The 21,828-nt window shown below is 38.1% G+C and overlaps 2 long non-coding RNA genes and 1 pseudogene across 2 annotated transcripts; all 3 read right to left on the bottom strand.

Annotated features, from left to right (window-relative positions):
* Positions 1-3,426: 3,426 nt before the first annotated feature.
* LOC126589750 (protein ENHANCED DOWNY MILDEW 2-like) lies at positions 3,427-21,386 on the bottom strand (annotated as a pseudogene).
* On the bottom strand, positions 9,374-10,675 carry LOC126589753 (uncharacterized). The gene is made up of 3 exons (XR_007611921.1): positions 10,261-10,675; positions 10,091-10,159; positions 9,374-9,998 (listed from the first exon to the last, which is right to left on the bottom strand). It is a non-coding gene; the product is annotated as an uncharacterized LOC126589753 (long non-coding RNA).
* Positions 18,382-19,449, bottom strand: LOC126589754 (uncharacterized). Its single transcript, XR_007611922.1, has 2 exons — positions 18,946-19,449; positions 18,382-18,847 (listed from the first exon to the last, which is right to left on the bottom strand). It is a non-coding gene; the product is annotated as an uncharacterized LOC126589754 (long non-coding RNA).
* Positions 21,387-21,828: the final 442 nt, after the last annotated feature.

The raw sequence follows: 21,828 nt of genomic DNA, 5'->3' as shown, positions 1-21,828 counted from the left end.
TCATGTCGGGTTTGGTTATTGGGTCGTGTCAGGAATTGCGAGGCCTTGGGGCATGTCAGAATCTGTCAACCAAACTGATCCAATCCACACGTAGAATGAGAAACTAATATTTGGCATAGGCTAAACCCTATCTTCCAGATGGCTGACTTTTCAAACAAAATAAAAGCCACACGTCCACACTTGAATCTGTCAACCAAATTGATCAAATCCACACGTAGAATGAGAGGTTGATCTGTGGCATAGGGTAAAGCCTATCTTTCAGATGGCTGACCTTTCAAACAAGATCAAAGTCACACGTCCACATGTCCACACTTGATTCTGTTAACCAAACTGATCCAATCCACACGTAGAATAAGAGACTAATATGTGGCATAGGCTAAAGCCTATCTTCAAGATGGCTGACTTTTCAAGCAAAATAAAAGCCACACTTCCACACTTGAATCTGTCAACCAAATTGATCAAATCCACACGTAGAATGAGAGGCTGATCTGTGGCATAGGCTAAAGCCTATCTTCCAGATGGCTGACTTTTCAAACAAGATTAAATCCATACATCCACACCTCCACACTTGAATCTGTTAACCAAATTGATCAAATCCACATGTAGAACAAGAGGCTAATATGTGGCATATGCTAAATCCTATCTTCCAGATGGCTGACTTTTCAAACAAGATCAAAGCCACACATCTACACTTGAATCTGTCAACCAAACTGATCCAATCCACATGGAACCCAAAGCCAGTGAGCTCCCAAAATGCCTCGTGCTAGGTAGAGATATGAATATACATATGAGGCTTATAGGATCCACACCCCTGGGCGATGTGGGATCTTACACCACACATCCCAAATCAATTTGAATTGTACTGTTTGCTTGGAGATATAATTATGTCCCTTATTTTATCAAACCCATACTTGCATAAGGAGTCAAAATCTCCTACTGATGCATTCCATGTGGCAAGAATCAAAAGGCATATACCATTTGTATTCATGTGATAATCATCCCATCCTACTACATCATCTGATGTCGCGCCTTAATGCACATCCATATTCCATCATATTTTGGGGGTATAATTATTCGAATATATTTAATATATATATATATATATTATAGTTAATTTAATATATATATATATATATATATATATATATATATATATATATTATAGTTTTTAGGGGTATAAAATTGTTAAATTAATATATATTATTTTTATATTATTTTTTTAGGGTTATAAAATTGTAAAATTAATATTCTGTTTATCGTGTTTCGTGTTACCCACGTGTATACCCGAACCAACCCGTTATCTTAACAGGTGCTTATTGGGTTACCCGATAACGACCCGATTCGTTATCGTGTCGACCCGAACACCTGTTAATTTCATGTCGTGTCGTGTCGAGTTATCGGGTCGTGTCAGGAATTGCCATATCTAATCTTGGGTGTGATAAAACCATTGCAAGCTTGGCGAAGCAATACTACTGGCCGCAACTTAAAACAGACATTGGCAACATAGTTCGCAAGTGCTTTGTTTGTCAATTGTCCAATGGTCAGTCCCAAAACACGGGTTTGTACATGCCATTACCTGTCCCTACTGATATTTGGCTATATTTATCTATGGATTTCATTTTGGGTCTTCCCTGAACCCAGTGCGGAGTCAATTTTGTCTTTATGGTGGTTGACTGATATTCAAAAATGACACACTTTATCGCTTGTCATAAGACATCTGATGCATCTCACATTACTCAATTGTTCTTTCGAGAGGTGGTGCGTCTTCATGGCGTTCCTCAGTCCATTACTTCTAATCAGGATTCAAAGTTTCTTAGTTACTTCTGAATGATTTTGTGGAAGATATTTGGAACGACATTGAATTGGAGCAAACAGATAGACAAACTGAAGTGACCAATCGGACATTGTGTAATATGATTCGTTGTGTCTGTGGCGATAAACCCAACAATGGGATATGGTACTTGCTCAAGTCGAATTTGTTTACAATGGTGGTGTGCATATCGCAACAGGCAAGTCACCATTTTCGATTGTTTATACTTTTATTCCCCGTCATGTGGTGGATCTTGTAAGGCTTCCTCGTGGCCTAGGGGTGAGTGTTGCAGTACACATATGGCTAAAAGGGTTCAAGCAGTGAAGAACAAGGTTGCTGAGAAACTAACTTAAACGAATGCCAAAAACAAGGTTGCTGCTGAAACATCGTCGCTTAAAGGTTTTTCAAGTTGGTGATTAAGTCATGGTGTTCCTTCGAAAGGAGCGTTTTCCAATTGGTCAGTATAGTAAGCTTCAGCCTCGTAAGTTTGGCCCATACAAGATTGTGCACAAAATCAATGACAATGCCTATGTGGTGGATTTGCCAGCATCAACGGGGATTTCTAGCACTTTCAATGTTGCTGATCTTCATCCTTTCCATCCTGATGATGTTCCATTGTATCCTAATCACTCGAGGATGAGTTTTTTCAAGGAGAGGAGACTGACGTAGGAATAAAGAAACTACTTGATGATGTGGACAATTTCGAGATGTTCAGAGTCGTTTAGATGGTCCTTCCTAATACATGGGGATTTATTGTTGCTTGTCTTTTTCAGTTTCTCTCACAACTTCAGGTATTCCAAAGTTCTTTTCAAGGGAGACCGTTCGTGATCCCTTTTCTTACAACTTCCGTTGTGTCACTTAGGTTCGATTCTTGTCAAATATGAATTTGAACCACAATATTACTAACTCATTGTGAAGCTTAGCCCACTCCCCAACCCCACTAGTTTAGATAATATCGTTCGTTAAAAAAAGATATTAGTATTATTGTACTGGGGGTCTATCACTGTGAATGTTAGCTTTATATCATATGTTCTGCAAATTGTTGAGATCCTTAGGTTTGACTTTCAAGTATACATTTGCCGTGTTTAGGTTTTACCATGAATGTTGGAAAATGAAGCACTTAAAAGGTAATAATATAGACATCGACCCAAAAAAAAAAATGTTAAATTGAAATACGTTTTTATCGCAAAATGGTCCATAGAATTGACCTAACTGAAAAAAAATTTACATGGTGAGATAAAAATGGAATATCATACATAAACCAACAACGAAAGATTTAACCCAACGATGAGTCTGTTTTATATTATGGCGCTATTTGCCATTTCAAATTTATTCTTCAATTCTTTTTCCCATCAGTGATTCAGTAACAAGCATCCGTGATCAATGAGTGTACCGAACCAAAGGATTTAAGTAATTTGGGAAGAAAAAAAAATTCATGTATAACCCATGTGAGCAACAAGACGAAAACTGGATACAAACTCTTCTGCGTACGCGGCTATCTCGATTGTAACCAGAGATATATAACCCAAGTGAGCATCTCATACATCACATGATGGGAATATATCTTCGGTAACATGACAAACTGATTCAGCCAAAGTAAAGAAAGAAAAAAAGGATGGAAGAACAAACTAGTAAAATATCAGAAGCTTCGCTCAAGATGCAACTAAAATAATAAAGTGGCACGAAGTACAATGTTGCCAAAAAACTTGTATATAACACACCAGCATTTGCTACTGTGTACAAAAAGGAGAACCTACTGATCACATTCTACCTGTTTTACTCATTCAGCCAACCTGCTCAATTTTGGTTCGAATAGCTTTGGTGAGGACCGGGAGCAAAACCCATGGAGCCACCATGTTGACCGGGCGGGGGGTGCCCTGGGATCATAAGTGCTGTCGCTACTGAACATGTGCGGTTGATTTCCTAGAGCAGGTTCAGACCCTAAGCGGCCCATCCTCATGTGGTTCAATTCATCCAACCGAGGTGCATACCGCTGCAAGACTGATGTGTTCATTCGGTATGATAACTCAGCTGCTGGACCAGGATGACTATGGCTGTCAGTAGATGAATACAATCCAATCTGTCCACTCACAGAATCCTGACCCACCTAATAACTACTTCTTGAAGAATCAAAATCTTGCTGACCATAAAGGCGAATCTGAAACCGTACGTCAGACTCCCTCCTAAATGCATCTTCTCATTCAAATATGGTCTACAACCAAGGCTATCCAATCTCTCTCTCGTGTGCCCCACAAACGGTTCCTCCGAGTTTGTAGCCCTATAACCAGAATTGGGACCAGTAGACCATCTATGAGTCAGATTCGAGTAAGGCTCATCACTGCTCATGGAGAAGCTCCTTCTACCTGTGTCATCAGCAATGTTGAACTTTGTCCCACCATAAGTAGTTCCGAACTGCATGCTTGAACCAGAGTTGCCAGGCTCAGAATGCTGATCTCCTTTTTCAGCAGGCTGAATGAGTGGCAGCATTTCCTTGCATATCTCATCAATGATGTTGTTCCCATCCCCAGGACTCTCGGGTTTTATGCCATCATCAATCAGCATAGGCGCTTCACCATATTGATCATTATTACCTATTGACCGACCGTTATTTAAAGAGTCGGAATTATCATTCGTATACCCTTGTGATGCAGTGATGTGACCATGCTCTTGGGCTATAGCCTTGATGTCAGCAGACCAATCAGGATGACTCCAGAGATAGACTGGTGGTGGCATTACATTCCATTGATCCAATTTTTTGTCATTCGCATCAACAGATCCGGCGAGATAAAAAGACTGAATGGAGACAAGTCACCAGTAAATTCACATTCTAAAATTTCAAAACAGATATTAAGATTCAGCCAGTTGGATAAACACATACCTTTCCTGACAGAAACTGGGTATCCTCCCAGATCAAATCATAAGGTGATTTCTTTTCATTTAACCTGACGAAAGACACAAATGTAAGAAACTATATGCAAACTGAAGTCCAACTCAAAGGCATAGCTACATTTATGTATGCCTTTATGTTTAAGAAAGAGATAGCTGAACAACAGCAAGCAGCTACCTTTGAGTTTCTGGTGGAACAAAAGAATAAGGAGCTTTGGATCGAACTCAAGAGCCTTGTCGATGAACTTGTTTGCCAAAGCTGCTTTAACTCCGAAAGGAGGGTTTAACCCCATGATCTGCTCAAGTAGAAAAGTTGCGGAGACTGAACCAATTAACATAAAGGTTCTAAAATTCAAATGCCTTGATGAAATAAAAACAACCACCAGTTTCCTACCAATTGTGACCCTTTCGGTAACTCCTTTGGTTTTACTTTCATCCAATCTCTCTTCTCAAAACAGAAATCATTCTGCCAAATGAAAATACACACAAAATAATCAGTTTCCCAGTTTTGATGTTTTAAGCCAGTAAAAGCACACTTAACAGCCTTAAACCCAACATTGTGAATGAGAAAGAAATGAAAACAATCTTAAGAGACAAAATTGGTCGCACTACGTTTTTTTACTTAAAAATGAGGATGAAAAGAATCAAGAGCGAGCGATATAACTCCCAGTGCTGGTTGTCTAAATTGCATTCCATTGTAAGTATAAACCTCATAAAAGTCAAATCTGAAATACAATAGGTCTTCACAGTGGAAGCACAATGTTACTTGCATACCGTTGAGAGTATTAATCCCACAATGGGGAAAGAAGGGACATTGCATGTGCTTATAAGTAATTACTCCCCACATTGCCAATTGGTTTTATGGTGGAACCACAACTGTCTTCATGGTATTGAAGCCGGTTGCCCCATGTGTGAAGCTCAACGGCCACACGTGCTTCATGTCACCGATTTGTGTTGTCCACGTATTAGGCTTGAAAATTCACCAAACGTGAGGGGCGTGTTGAGAATATTAATCCCATGTCGTGGAAAGAAGGGACCTTGCATGTTCTTATAACTAATTAGGCAACTCCCCATATTGTCAAATGGTATTATGGTGGAACCCCAGCGTACATATCCTATAGGCTATTATCATCCAACTACATGTTTGACCACATCCTCATCCCTTATTATGTTTTCCATCAGAAGTGAAGTGCAAAAATATAATGAATAGCTACTCCAAACTCTTTAAACTTTATCATTTAATGGCTGAAAATGCATCTGATAAAGAAAAAGTAGTTCATCCATCATTCGTTTTCCGGGTGCATTTGTTTGTTGTTCATTATATGGAGCGTGTCCCATAATCTCACTTACTCTGAAATCCCATCAACTGAAATTTCAGGGATATACTATAAAGCTACATCGGGTGTGTATATTTCTACTAAGTGGTTCAGACCCATCATAAACAGTTAGTGAATAACTTCTAATGCTACAAAAACCGTTCTAGTTTCTACCTTACATCATAGCCCACGTTCATGTGTGGTGAACAATGCAACCATGCTTGCATATGTCATAGATAATATGTGTTCGTCTGGAGGAATTTGCAATCGGGACGTTTCCTAGCCAGCGAATGCACAGCTCCCTGAGAGTTTGGCGCCGATTGATATTATCTGTCGGGCTCCTGCTTATTGGCGGGCTATAAGAGAAGGACAGAGTTAATTCTGAAAAGTGCCTTTGTGGGGCCTTAGGTGTAGGCCTTGAGGCTCATAATCAAAATTAACATTAAGTGTTCAGGCGTGCCACTGCCATCTTCAGCATGACAGATGTAGAATAGATGTTATATGTGCCCGAAATACCAAGTTAGCTATGAAAGGTACCTTTGTATGGCCTTAGGTTTAGGCCTTGAGGCTCACAATCAAAGCTAACCAAGCATTTGAACATATAGTGGTTGTTTCATTGTTACAGGAGTATTACAACTGTTATCCTTTAATCGCCTGAGCCCGAAGAGCAGAATGAACCCAGATAGGTGCCTTTGTAGGGCCTTAGGTATAGGCCTTGAGGCTTCCCATCAGAGTTAATTCTATACTCAAGCGTTCTATGGCAATCATAATATAACAGAAGTAAAACTAAGAAATAGGCTAATTACTTGCGCCCCAAGTAACTTCGGACTTCTTGTTATCATGGATTGTCGTGGATGGGTTAAGTCCACATCAAGTTCTTTTTTATGCCTTGAGACCAATGACTTTTAGTTGATCAATCTTGCATGCCCAAAAGGTTAGAACTTAGAAGTCTTTTACTCATAAACTTGCTAGAAATAACTCGGATACAGATGGCAGTATACATTATATTACTAGATTCATGAATGACAAGACAAAACAAAGAGGGTCGGGCAAGATTTCACCTTGTCGGGCAAGGCTGATCGTCTTGCAACTTCCTCTCTTTGTGATTTACAAAGGGTTTGAGTGCTAAAAGGGGAGGTCAGGAGATGAGTTTACAGGGAGAAATCGATACTACAGCAAGATTCAGACAAGGTAGCAGAGCTTTTACAAAGGTTTTTTGGTGAAGGTTGATCCTAAAAATGATGAAGGCTTGGTGCTGACTACAGCTTCGTATGCAAATCTGGCTTGAGCAGAGTTTGTGTTTTTGTTTGTTTGATTGAGTGTCCTTATCTCTGATTTCTCTCCCCCCTTGTATAGATGATTTGGCTTGGCTACTTGCAGCATCAACCTTGCCCGAATGCAGTTGAAAGGTAGTGACTCATCAGCTTTTTACTTGTACTGCCATTGTAAAGTACTTTTTGGGCTGATTAGCTGGCTAGTCTACACCACTTGACTTCTAGGTAGGTGAGCAGGTGGCCCAAGTGGTCTGCACTTAGTCGGAAAAAGGGCTCCTTCCTTCTTCTGGGCTTCGGCTGAATCTTGGGCTTCCTGCCTTCCATTCTTTCTTCTGGGCCAACTCCCTTTTGAGCCCAAAGTTCAAGTTTTAACCCAAACAATATGAATGATGCGGATTGACCAACATTGAAGACTTATATGAATGACTATTACCTTTGGTTGAATAAAGTCATAGCTTTTATAAAAGCAATTCTTCCCCGTCTCTTCAAGTTTCTTCTTCATTACAATGCTGAAATCATTGGCACCACAACAAAAGTCCACTATCTGTACATTGGAACAATCAACATTATTTTGATGTGGAGGTAATCAACATTGAAAAAATATATATATGTAATACGTCTTTTTAGAATACGTCTTTTTAGCCAAAAGGATCCCTAAGATTGGCATACATAACTCCTCACTTTGGTCTTTAACAATGAAAATTGATAAAAGTGGTCCTTGGTTTGTCCACCATAAATCATTTTGGTCATTCCGTGAAAAATACTCAATATCCTTGTTAAATTGTCACGGGAAAGACCACATGACCACCCTTTTAAGGGTATTTTTGTTAAACCAACCCCTTAACAAGGACATGGACAGATTTTGACACGTCCGAACCCCGATATTCCTCAAAATTCCAGGATAGGCACGTGCTGGCCGACACCCAAGGGTGACTAAAGCCATTTATTGAGTGCAAATGCTGAAAACAAGGGATAGATAAAACTTATGAATGTAAAATAATAAGGAATATGCATTTAAGGAACGTGTTCAGAGCACACATCTAATCTAGAACACTAAAAGAATTAATATAAAAATTGAATGAACATAGGAGTGGGTCCTACACTGGGAGGACTCGAAGATACCGATGTAGAAGTGCCTGGATGCCGAGATTGTATACCTTGATTCTAAGTCCTGAAGGGGGCACAAAACAAACATGAGTGGACCAAGTTGATATATATATAATAAAACAGTTATCAACGTACTAACCCCCAGGTTTTATGAAAACACATATATAATGTTAAACATAGGTTTTCCGAAACCTAGCATGCCATGCAATGTCTCAAATCATAACTCATATATAATAAGGAACTTTAACGAAAAGCACCCGGTACTGTTCACTTTAACGAAAAACCACATTTTTACACTAAAAAGTCAATCCTGGTACTATTCACTTTACCCTTTATTTTGTCCTTATCATTAAAACTTAAAGTTTTCAAGCCCTTTTCATTAGTTTTCCTTATATAATAATCACTAATGAATGTCCGTTAACCCGCAGGCCCCATGCCGGCTCCCCGTCTCTGAGTAGACAGTCAAAGGAAAATACACTTCAGGCCCCATGCCGGCTTCCCGTCCCTGTGCTAATAGCCAGAGGAAACACACTCCAGGCCCTATGCCAACACCAAACCGTCACCCGGGACGGACTGAAATCTATCCCTACGTCCCGTAGCGGAAAGGACCACTAGGTAAGTACAAAACCATTGAACATATATATATTGAAAAACAACTTCATAGTATAAAGTCATCATCATCTATTCTATAAAGAGGGGTTCGAAACATGTTCTAAGTATCATATTGTCATCCATCGGATATTCTATAAGAACATGAGTTATAAGAAAAATAATAATAATTCAAACTAACTTTAGTAAGCATATTATCTCAAAGCGTTTCATAAAACGTAATCATTAAATCATGCCTTTCATGTATGCATTTCTACTATTAAAACATGCATTTTTAGAAGGGATCCACTCACAGTACTTCGCCGCCTATGAGCCACGCAACTAGCGAAGACAAAAACACCACTATAATTGCCCCTAAGCATATAAAGGGCCCAATTAATAAAACTATACTCAAACGATTTAATTTGGGAAAACAGATGTCGAAAACGGATTCAGAACGTCGAATTACCCTAAGAAGGGTCTTAGATAAATATCGTAAACGTCAATAGAATATTCCAGAGAATATTCCCTAACGGAATATTGCACATAAAGGGATTTGGGCCGGCTAGGATTTAGGGTTTTGAGTGCACGGGCCTCAAGTTTAAGGCCCTAAAGGAAAATGGCCCAAAGGCCTCTAAGAAATTAAAATGGGAACTTGGGTTTGGGTTTAAGGCCTTCACAAGTAAGGCCCAAGGCCTTTAAATTAAAAACAAAACAAAAATTAAAAGAAAAGAGGCGGGTTGGGCTCGGCAGGAAAGGCCCAAAGGCCTTAGGTTGGTGGGTCGTCGGATTCAAAGGGAGGAGAAGGCCGGATTTCGGCAGAGAATTCCCAAGCTCCGATGGAGCTCAAAACTCAACCAAAATATGTCATTCAATATACCAAATTGAAGCCCCAAAGGTAAGGAATCGAAATATAACCTTGATTCCGGTCATTGTGGCCGGATTTGGCTGAAAAATGGCCTGGAAGGCACGGGTTCGCCGAGAAAACTGGGCTTTCCACCAGAATTTCTGGGCAACCTTTAAAGATCAATAACTTTGTCAATACTCAACGAAATCGAGTGAAACAAAAACGAAAGTTATAGTTCTCGAAGAGATAAAGAGAATGGTACCTCGCAGGACGTCTAACTCGCCGTTTTTTGGCCGGAAAACCCCTCGAAATCCACTGAGGTCGCCAGAAACTGGGTAAGATTCAAATGAGTATAACTTCTTCAATACTCAACGAAATCTGGTGAAACAAAAAGGGAAGTTGTAGTACTCAGCGAGACAAAGAGATTGATACCTTACACGCCGGTCAAATCACCGTAGTTTGGCCGGAAATTGGCTCGAAAACCGTCGATTTCATCTGGGGAGTGAGCACCGTGACTGTCACGGTGGAGTCCCTAGTTTTGCTTGTGGTTTCGAGGTCTAAGGTCTAGTGTTTGATGGTTGGGATGGTAGTTGGGTATGATTTTCAGAGAAGGGATGAAGAGTTGTAGAGGGAGAGGGCACGGGAGAAAGATAAGGGAGAGAAGAAGAAGAGGGAGAGAAAGAGAAGAGAGAGTGTTATAAAAATCAGAAAAGAAAGAAAATGGGAAAGGAACCAGGGGACAAAACAGGGGTGGGCCCCTTGGGCACACCATTTAAGACCCAAAAACCATTTTAAAAGCAAGATAAACTCAAACTTAGTGAAAATACGATTTAAATTGGGGATGGGTGTAACAGATTTTTTATGGAATGACCAAAATGATTCATAGTGGACAAACTCAGGGACCACTTTTATCGATTTTCATTGTCGGAGACAAAAGTGAGGAGTTATACCAATCTCAAGAACCATTTTAGCGAAAAAGCCTATGTAATAATAAAGAAACCCAGGCTAATCCTACATAAAAACCAAAGCTCATGATCCAACATTAATTTCACGTTCAATAAGGAATCACAACTGTAACACCCTAACCCCCAATTATATGTATAATTTTGTTGTTCCCCAAAATGTTTATGAAATTATCAATTTAGGGCTGGAAAAAAATACCAAAATTCCCAAACCAAACCGAAAAATTCCCGAAACTGAATTGAAATAATCCCAAACCGAAAATCCCAAAAATTTTGGTACCCAATAACGAACCGATCCCGAAATTTCGGTACGGGGAATCGGTCTCAAGTTTTCGGGATTTCGGTAATCCCAAACCGAACCAATATATATATATATATATTATTTAATTTTTAAATATATATTTAGAATTTTAATAGCCGTCGGATTCGGTGAGATTTAATCTCAACAGTTGAATCTTATCATATCCACTGAAGAACAGAAACTAACTACTCACTCTATCACTCTGTCACTATGTCACTCAGCGTTTACAAAGGGAAGGTTGTCCTCGTTGTCAATGTTGCTTCCAAATGGTTATTCTTCTTCTTCCCTTTTTCCTTTTCTTTTTCTTTTGTTTTTATTTTCTGGTTTAATTTCAATTGATTAATAACCTCATTCAAGATTAAAGTTTCATCCCAAAACTCAATTCTAAAATGATTATCCCAACAATTTCAATACACAGATTTCGCACCAAAGTTGGAAATTAGCAATGGAATCATAACATTTAGTAAATAACAAGTTCATACATATAGAGTTGCAGCAATGAAAAATGTAATTAAAGAGGGAAATAATTAACCTTTCTCCTTGTATTTGCTGTAAAGCTCAATCTATTGGGTACAATTTGTATCAGTAAACCCACAAAAGAACAAAAATACAAGAAATATTTCTGTTTTGTAAACCAAATCCAAATGTTATATTTTGTTTGTGTTTCTAGTTTCAAGTCCTTGTAGAAATCTTTGCATTGAAATTGTTTGTGTGAATAGATATAAAAGGTTGAATTTTAGCCCAAAAGCATATATGTCAAATTTTTGTCCAAAAGCCTAAAACCATTTCGGGATTCCCGATTTGTCCCGAAATACCGAAACTATTTCAAGATTCCCAAAAATTTGGTTTGGGATCGGTATTGAAATTGGGATTCCCGAAAATTTCGGTTTGGGAATCGGGACAAGAGTTTCGGTTTGGGATCCCATACCGAAGCACCCTTAATCAATTTAGTCCATATTCCTTTACCCAATTAAGCTGCCACGTGGCAGTACCCTACCAACCCTCATGTTCTCTCTCTGTCTCCTACCCCATAACCCCTTCTTTCTTCTCTCGTTCGCTGCACACTCCCTTTCCTCTCTTTCAAAACCCTCATCTCCCTCATCTCTTCCCTGTGACCACACACGCACACACTCACAGCTGCTCCTTCTCAAGAACAAGCACCATCATCATCTCCTTTATGCTGTCTCTCTCTCTCTCTCTCCCGTCGCCGCGTGACTCGGCAAACCCAGAAAACACTCCGGCGAGAGTTCTTCATTTTCCGGTTAGGTAAGCCTCGTATTTCCTTATATTCTTCGTGGGTTGATGTTTGGAGGTGATTATTGAAGTGATTCTATTCTGTTTACCAAGGTTTTACCACGAAATCGACCCAAGTGTACTAAACCCATTTCCGGCGAAACCGTGGGTGTCGAGGAGCTTTCCGTTCACCTCCGGCCGTTTCACAGCTAATAAAAGGTATAAATCTCTTCCCTTCGTCTCACTCTTCAATTTGATACCTAGAACGAAGTCTAGGGCCATGGTTTGCAGTCGGTCGGAGCTGGGAAGGCTCCAGCGTTCTTCTTCATTATTTCCGTCGACACTAGGCCTTTTAGGCCGTTTCTCAAACCCACGGCCTCTAGGCCCGTTTTAGCCAGCCCAGTACCCTCAACCTTTCCTTTTTATTTTTTTAGTTTAAATCCTTAAGACTGGCAAGGCCCAAACCCTTTTGGCTTCAAGCCTTAGGGCCAGGAGGAACTCGGGCCTCCAGCCCGTTAAGCCCAGTTTACTTTTATTTTAATTTAATTGTTTTAAAAACCAAAATGGCCTTTGGGGAATTTCTGTTGGGGCTCTAAGCCCAAAACCCTTTACCCTAAACCCATTAGGCTTTAACCATCCAACCCAAATCCTTTATTTTATTTAATTCAAGCCCAAATCCTTTAGAAAACCCTTTTATTTATTTATTACCTTTTTGTGCTTAGTTGAAGTTGCTAGTGGGGATTTCTTTAATTCTTTTCCGCACAACTCTACTACTACGGAGTATCTGTCAGTTGACCTATTCTAAAATTACATGATTTTATAGTTCAATTGCATAAATGAATATCATGTCTTACGAGTTTATAATTTGAGTTTATATTAAGCATGTTTATTGAATTTGTTGATTTTCGTCTCGTGTTTTTTGTGAGGAATTAATTGTTGGCCTATATTGAGCTATATTTTAATATATCGTATTTTCTATAAAAACCATGAACTTGTAGACTATCTGATGGATGACGATAGGATGCTAGAACATGTTTTCGAAACACCTCTTTATAGTATAAACGATGGATGACTTTATACCATGAAGTGGTTATTTTTTAGAGGCGTAACTGTTTGTGCGTACCTAGTGGACACTATGCCGCCTGGGACGAGGATCTGGTGTTGGCAATTAGGCCGGGAGAAATAATCCCTAGCGAAAGGTTGAGGGACAAGGAGACAGGCATTGGGCTGGGAGGGAGTTATCTCTAGCTACGAGCACAGAGACTTAGGTGTAGCATTGGGTCGGGAGTATTATTATTCAGTGATCTTACTGGCAGCACACCGCGCTTACGAGACGATCTGTGAGACTAATGATGTTTTGATTTCCGCGATATGTCTTTTGAGATATTTACGGCATGCTAGGGTTTTCAAAGAAACCTATCATTTATTATGCTAGTAGTTTTCATTATTAAAATTTTGGGGGTTAGTATGTTTATAACTGTTTTTGTATTATGTATGTATATAAACTTGGTCCACTCACCCTAGTTTTGCACCCCCTTTCAGGATTTATAATCTAGGCATACGATCCCGACGTCAATGCTTTCACATTGGCATATTTGAGTTCTCTCGGTGTAGGACCCACATCCTTTTATTTATTCAATTTTATATCAATTCTTTTAGAGCTTAGTTGTATGCTCTGAACACGTTCCTAAATTATTAACTCATTGTATTTAAATTCATAACCCTTATTTACTTCTTATTCTTAGCTTTTGTATCAATTAATGGCTTTCGTCACCCTCGGGTGTCGGCCAGCACGTGTCTATCCTGGTATTCGGGGAATATTAGGGTCGTGGCATGTCAACAACCACAACAGTTCTCTTTCTTATCATATGATATGCACTTTGAGAACAAGAAGACAGTCATCCAACAATTAACTGGCTTATGACTTCTGCGGCGAATATACTTATTGCAAATTCAATTGTGTAAAGTCAAACAAAAGTTCATAAAGATCATCATGATAACTTTTTGGGTACTAGATGCTTCTGTTGCAGTTTTGCAGAAAACGAACAACTATGATTCAACATTTGTTTTATGAGAAAACAATTTTATTGATCCCATACAAATACTTTAGACCGGGTAGTCCACTAAATAAAATGCATCTAAAAGCAGCCTAAGTAGAAACTTTTAACTAACAGAAACGCAAAAAAGCTGAACAGAAACATCTCCGAGCACAGCCAAGGAATAGTCCTCAGAAGTACACTAGATCATCCCATTTCAAAAAAACTTCTCTCTAATAAGTGCAGCACTGTTCTTTGGTTTCATTGTTATACAGTTCGTTATTGACATTACAGCTGTACTGTAATTGAACCCTGTTAGGGTTTGTCATCAGGTAAACCATTCATCTGCTGAAGTTTTTCTCCTTGACAATAAATTTTGATGCTTCTGCTATTGTAAAGATGTCAGGTCCTAGAAGTAGTTTCTGAAAGAACTCTATGTTGATATGAATAATGCTGCAAGCTTGCCACAGTTTGTGCCATCGTTATAATCCATGTCGTCACAAACTCAGATGCCGAACATAGTATAAGATTTATACTTCAGTTGGCCTTTAGGTGAACAGTAAAATAAAGCGTTCAGGTCGAAGCTTCTAAGAAAAGGAATGTCTCACCCAGGAAAAAGTTCAATTGTGCAAACAAAAAATTACGCATATAGTAAGACAAACAAGAGTCATCAACTGCATAACTAAAAGAAACATCCAAAAGACATACACCTATGTATCTCACAGATAAAAGCATATGGATCCATACCGTATCTCCATCTTTTGCGTACCAATGGAGCCTATCAGCAATCTGCATATTAAACTCAAGCTTTTAAAATTCTTCAAGTTGCATTAAGTTCATAATACACACTCAACGGCTCAAGTTGCAGACCAGATAAATAAGAGGTAAAACTATGTGAGAGTAAATCAAAATTGAATAACCATATAGTATATACCAACAGAGTTTAATTCACAAAACGATATGTGAAAGCACGAGTAAACTAAAAGTCCGTAGCACTGTGTGAATTTTTGGTTGATTTGGTGGCAAGTCACACTAGAATTTCGAAGCTTAGATATTTTTGCTCTTTTGTCTAACTGGTGAACCTATTGTCCGATACTGGAGATTATTTTGCAACTTCTTGACTTTGTCTACTGATAAAGTTTTCCTTCTCAACAGAAAACAAATTAAAGAAATCCAAAAGTCATATGGGATCTCATTATCTTTAAAACTGGAGGAAGCATGATGGAATATTTATACTATATATTTTCCCCTTTTTATATTTCTTTTCTTGTCTAGTTTAGTTGGAAGTTTTGAGTATTTATGAGTTTTGCCATTTTGTGTTTCTAGGAGTAGCAAGATTGAGTTTGGTGGAAAAGTATGCAAACGTTGGAATTTTTTAGTGATTCTAGTTGGAGCTGATTCACAAGAGATCGAAGATGATCATATCAAAGTTTCAGCTCAAAATTCCCAGCCAATTGTTCCCAGCTTAAGAATGAAGACAGGTCAGCGTGCTGACAAGGCAGTTTGGACCTCTGAAGGTTGCACAAGAGATAAGTACATAATTAAAGCCTAAATTGAGGAAACTTCCTTCTTAGCTTTTGAAGCTGACCTTTCAAGCTTTCTAAGGACATCTCATTCATTGAAATCTAAGGACTTTTGGTCTACTAAACGTTATGGCCAAATCTGCCCACTCCATTTGGCTAATAAAAATAAGAAAGTAAAGGCACTTGTTTTGTGTTTTACTTTGTCATCATCACTCGGCAGACAATGGGTTTTCAATCCCACTCATTTGGCCTTTGTAGCATTAGAAAAATAGAAGCTTTTGGAGGAGGAAAGTGGAACACACGGCTGTTTATTCCTTTGTCTAATAAAATAAGGTAAAGAAGGGGGACACCAATGATGGCCTTCCACTTGTGGCCTTGGTGCTTTGAAAAATCATTGCCTTTTGTTTAAGGCAACACACGGCAGAGAGTAAAAGAAGGGAAGGCAGAGAAGAAGAAGAGCAACGGACAGAGTTGCAACGAGCAACATAGCAGAAAGCAGAAGGGATGCCGCAACTCCAAGAGGATCGGAGAGCTCAGGAGATAGCTTCCTTGTAAAAAAAAGGGTTGTCTCTTTCTTTAATTCTTCTTGGATAATTTCTTATGTATTCAAATAATTATGTATAACTAATTTCCTTTTGCTAGAGTGAGGCCATGAGCCGCAACATGATTATGTAGATTTCTCTTTCAATTGCTTAAGTGTTGTTACATGCTTGCTTTGATATTTTCAATCTCTAAATTAAACTATCTATGTGTCTTGATGATTGATCACCATTAGGATGCTTAGAAAAGTCATTGGATGCAATTTTGAACGAATGTCACGTTAAAATTGGTTATGCTTCTTGTGATTGAGGATTGTAATTTCTCCTAAGGTAAATATCATACTCTTAGGGATTACATGGTTTAACAAAAGGATTTTCATCAAGATTAATGAATCATTCATGTTTATATTAATCCAAATGTCATGAATAAATTGCATGTAGTGGTATGCGTTTTAACTTGAATGTCACAAGTAAAACATACACAAGGAAAACCCAACCTTCAAAGGATATGTGTTTTCGATTACTTAAGCAATTGGAAGAGCTTCGTAGGAGTGTTGTTGGTAAAGGTTGAACTCTAGCATATTGTCAATCTATTTTTCTTCAATCATTTATTTTATCTTGAATTTCCTCATTTACTTGTTTTGTTTAGTTGAATCATTATTTCTATAAGCCATTTCCCTTTTTAGATGTTTGTTTAAGTCACGTACAGTAGTATTTAGTTTCGTTGAATTAATGTAGTTCTTGGAGTTAACTAAGTTAAATACACAAAAGCTCATAAATTGTTTATACCAGTCCCTGAGAAGATCGACCTTACTTGAGTCATTCTATACTACAACACTTGTTCTCTAGCAAGAATTTTCTATGGTTTAACCCTTTGTTTTACAAGTGGTAAAAATCACCATCAAAGCATAACACAACCATGAATTTTTCAATGTCAAAATGAGCTTAAGCATAAGCAACCACACCAAATATGCGTGGGTTGGACATCTTCATAAATGCAAGTTTCCTCTAAATAAATAATTCATTAAAACCCAAGCTGAGAAGAAAGTATAAGCAGTAATAAGTTAGCAAAAGAGTACATCATAACTTTGAAATATAAAAAACTTGAAACCAACCAAATTACCTCTTTTAATTTGTCCACCTTTGTAAAATGACGACCAAAGGACGTGTAGCGCATTCCATGCATGAAAGGTGCAAGATATACTCTCAGCTTGTTCTGCATGAAAATGAATCAATAACTTAATGGGAAACAAGAAAACACAACAGTTATCTGGTGAACCTTTAATACACATATTACGTACAAATAAAATCACATAAAAAACTCAACCACAAAAAGAAAGAGAAAACAGGAAACAAAGAAAAATTAAGATGAGAGAGAGAGAGAGAGAGATACTACAAATATAGCTCTTAATATAGAGTTCAGGCACAGGGATGCACAAAACGCTCGCCATTACACATTTGAAAATGTAACATGTCACAAACTTAGCTACAATAATGTATAGAATTCATATGTGAAAGAACCTCTAAGTATGTACCAAATGACTTCCTTAACAAAGTGTGGACTAACTTTGCCTACCCTAGAACAATGTGGATGAAGAATAACAGCATATGCCAACCTAGTAAGGTTAAGGTTGTCAGTCAGTTTAATACAGCTCATGTTTTTAAATGTTATTGGCTCATTTGAGCTTGGCTTGTAAAGAAACAAGCCACTCGAAAAAAATTACTACAGCTTGATATTAAATTAAAAATACTAGTCAAACTAGTCAAGATAGTGTCTAACTCGGATTTCATCACACGACACCTCTCTTTGAATTGAGGTTGCCTCATTTATTTGTGCTTCAGGTGCAAGGTCCATATCCTTCGCTCTTCTATTTAAGATTTATATTTGTTACATGATTATTTATTTCTTTATTCACTTATGTATCTATATTTTCCTAAAGTCATTATGTCAAGTCACGCTTTAAGCTCATTTTGCTCTAAATTCAGCTTAAACTAATGCAAGCCAACCTCATGCCTGAAACCAACATTCAAAGCCCAACTTAGAGCCTAGTTAGTCAAGCTTGCGAAAACTCAGCAAATTACGTTTTAGCACTATGATACTAGGTTTAACTTGGCTATTTTACAACCCCACATCCGAACCACAAACCAAGCATAACCTGAACTAAAACAATAGACAATTAGCTGAGATGTGTAAGTCTAGTACACATGGCACACAGACAGCAAACATCAATGCAGGAAACCTGAAGCTTAAAACATTATCAAGATGAATAATCTTTGCCTAGTCATAAGTTGTAGGATAGCGAGGACTGGACTAGAAAACCAGGTTCCACTTGTAAATCTGGTGAACAACTTCAGGAGCACAAACAGCCTCTGAATCTTCAGCACTGCGTCCTTCCTCTAGTTTCCGTAACGCCGTTCGAACAGCCTAAAATACACGTGGATATCATTATGATAAGAGAAATCATCAAAAGTCCACACTTTTTTGCAGTGCAAAATAGCAGTTGAAATTTCCCAGTGATGTACCTCAATTGAGCCTTCTACCTTTCCCATTGTAATGTTCCTTTCCACAACATTTTTGGACGAGGATTGACGAGTCGATGAAACTGTGTGCTTTCTTATAACGGTTAGGAATGTCGGTACTACAAGATAGAGAATGCTCAAGGTAAAGTAGAAAATGGACATCAAGAATTTATGTGGTTCGGCAATTTATGCCTACGTCCACGAAACAAGGGTCAATCTTCACTATATGAAAAAAATGAGTACAACAAGAGTAGTCTTATCAAGCCAAAGACAAGGCTTGATGGATACAAGAAAGTATGACACACTTTTTATCACTCTAAACTTCACTCACAATGTGTAGTGGAACACTCTCACTCTCACTCTCACTCTTGGAGTGGAACTCTAACTTTGGACTTGATCCTTTGCTACTCACACTTGGTTCTTAATTGGTTACTTCACTACAACATCACACCCATATTTATAGGTGAGGGTTTGGCATTCTACTAGTTTCTAGTGTATTCTTCAAACCTCTAGTATAGAAAGATCTAGACTAGCCACAAAATTGTAGCTTCTAGATCTTTTCATTTGCAAGCTAGTACTCTCTAGCTTCTTCCATCAACTTAATAACATGCTAGAATTGTCTAGCATGCTCTAGCCACCTCACTTGCTTACTAGAATAATTTAGAACATTGATCATGGGCTGGACCATATACCAACAATAACATCTTCCAGAGTTATTGAAGACGCAGCATCTTTCATTAAAGACAATAACCTGAATTGCAAGAAATAAATCAAAAAACTACTCAAACCTTAAATCAATTGTCTTGTCTGCAACCGTGGTAAGTCCTTCTAAAGTATCCAATCATATACGTGTGTGTGCACACACATGTGTTGAGAGAGAGAGAGAGAGAGAGAGAGAGTAATACACACACACTCTCTCGAATATACTAGTCCCTAGGAACACGCTCACGCATAATCCAATTTTAGTTTTTTGTTATTTTTTAAAAACTCGACGCAAAACTAATGAAAAGGAGATGATGGGTACGTTGGTTTTTTTTTTGGGGGGGGGGTGGGGGGGGGGGAGTGGTAACCACTAGCCCAACCAACGTTCATAGTATTTTAATTTACTTTGATTTTTCAAATTCTTGTTAGTTATTTACACTTTACCCCCAGTATATTTAATTGTCTTAGAAAATTAAGTTAAATGGTATACTTTTAGTATTTTGAATTTTCACCTTCAAGGCATTCTCCCTTATATATTAAACGAAAGAGGTAATGCTATTAACAAATGCTTTAACGAGTTATAAAGCATAAACAGAACAGAATTGGTAAATAATTTCAACTTAAGTTACCTCCTCTCTGTAGTTGCATCTAAAGTGGTGGTGCACTGGTCAATTTTTTTGAGGCAGGATTAAATATTGCCATATCACGCTCCCCATCAGGTTTGCCATGCTTCCCCGACTTCACTTGCAAAGACTCCTTCCCATAGGAATATAGCTGATCACCCAATGAGGTATTTTGTTCCCCAGCCACAGAAATCTTAGCTTTCTTTTTCAAAACACAATTCACTTTCAGCTTTCTAGATGCATCTAACCCAGCAGGAAGTTTTTTACTAATTCTGCTACCACCCACTTTTGCGGTAGAAGATGAATTCAGCTTCTCTTTAGATATCATAGGAGCAGTTTGGCCCCTATAGAATTCTTTGGCGGAAAGCTTTCTCTTATTCGTCACAGATATCTCTCTATCTTGAAGGGATTCTGATGTCTGTTTTTTTTTTCTCTCTACAAAATCAGTCTTCTTTCGAATAAAAGTAGTCCTCTTTTCTTTGACTCTAGGGAATTTTATGTGGTCCCTTATTGGCGTTTCAATGTCTTTAATCATCTCATGTTTTCTAATCCAAAGAAAAAGAAAAAAAGCATTCAGAAAAATTAAATCAAACAAAATAATGAACAAAATCAGCTCACAAAAATAATACTTACGTGCAATTTATTAGTACACGGTTAGGTAATAGACCTTCCCAAGCTCTTGTTGTTGTACCTTCATCCTCTGTGTCTTCCTCCCCTTTGTCTTCCTCCTCTTCGTCTTCCTCTGTTTTTTTCAAATACAATCTCCCTGATACAAGCAATTTAAGCATAAGCAATCTATACACGGAAAAAAAAAGACCGAAGCATGGTCTCCTAAGAGCATATAAAAATAAAAACAAAAAAGAACAATTAAGAAGATTACTCTGGCAAGCATTTCCGGTGGTAGGATTTAGGACAACGCCGACACACAGCAAACCGCAACTGAGGATCCTTCTTGTTCTCTCCTTGTTCACAAATGCAGCATTTATGAATCGGACACGTAAAAGATTCCCCCAGAGCAATTTTTTTCTCAAGTTCTTCAGCAGAGACTCCAGTGCCTTTATAAATGAGTTTTGCAATGCAATGTGGATGGTAAAATTGACCACAGGTTGCAGAAACACAGGGGAAGACCTTACAGAATTGATAAAAATGTTTTTAGTGTAAACCAAACATAAGAATAATACTTTGATGACGAAAATACAAAAAGGGGGAAAAGAGCATAAGACTGATGAAAACAATAGGAAAAGGTAGAAAAGGCAGCATAATACTTTGATTATGATATATATATGTATGTATGTATGTATGTATGTATGCATGTATATATATGTGTATGTATGTATGTACGTATGTATGTATATGTATGTATGTATGTGCGTATATGAGTCTCTTCTATTGAGGGATTATAGTATAATGATTTGAACAGTCTATTTTCATTCATAGATCTTACTTGAAAAAAAAAACCATTCCAAGAAAACACTAAAATGACAACATTTAATTGAATGGTTAAACCTTGGGTGTTTCATTGCAATGATGTTCTTTGAGGGAAGGACCTAAAAGTTAGACC

The sequence above is a fragment of the Malus sylvestris genome, chromosome 11 (genome assembly GCF_916048215.2).
Source record: "Malus sylvestris chromosome 11, drMalSylv7.2, whole genome shotgun sequence".
In the NCBI taxonomy this organism is placed as follows: domain Eukaryota; kingdom Viridiplantae; phylum Streptophyta; class Magnoliopsida; order Rosales; family Rosaceae; genus Malus; species Malus sylvestris.
The sequence above is the reverse complement of the archived record's forward strand: the minus strand, read 5'-3'. Positions and strand labels throughout refer to the sequence as shown.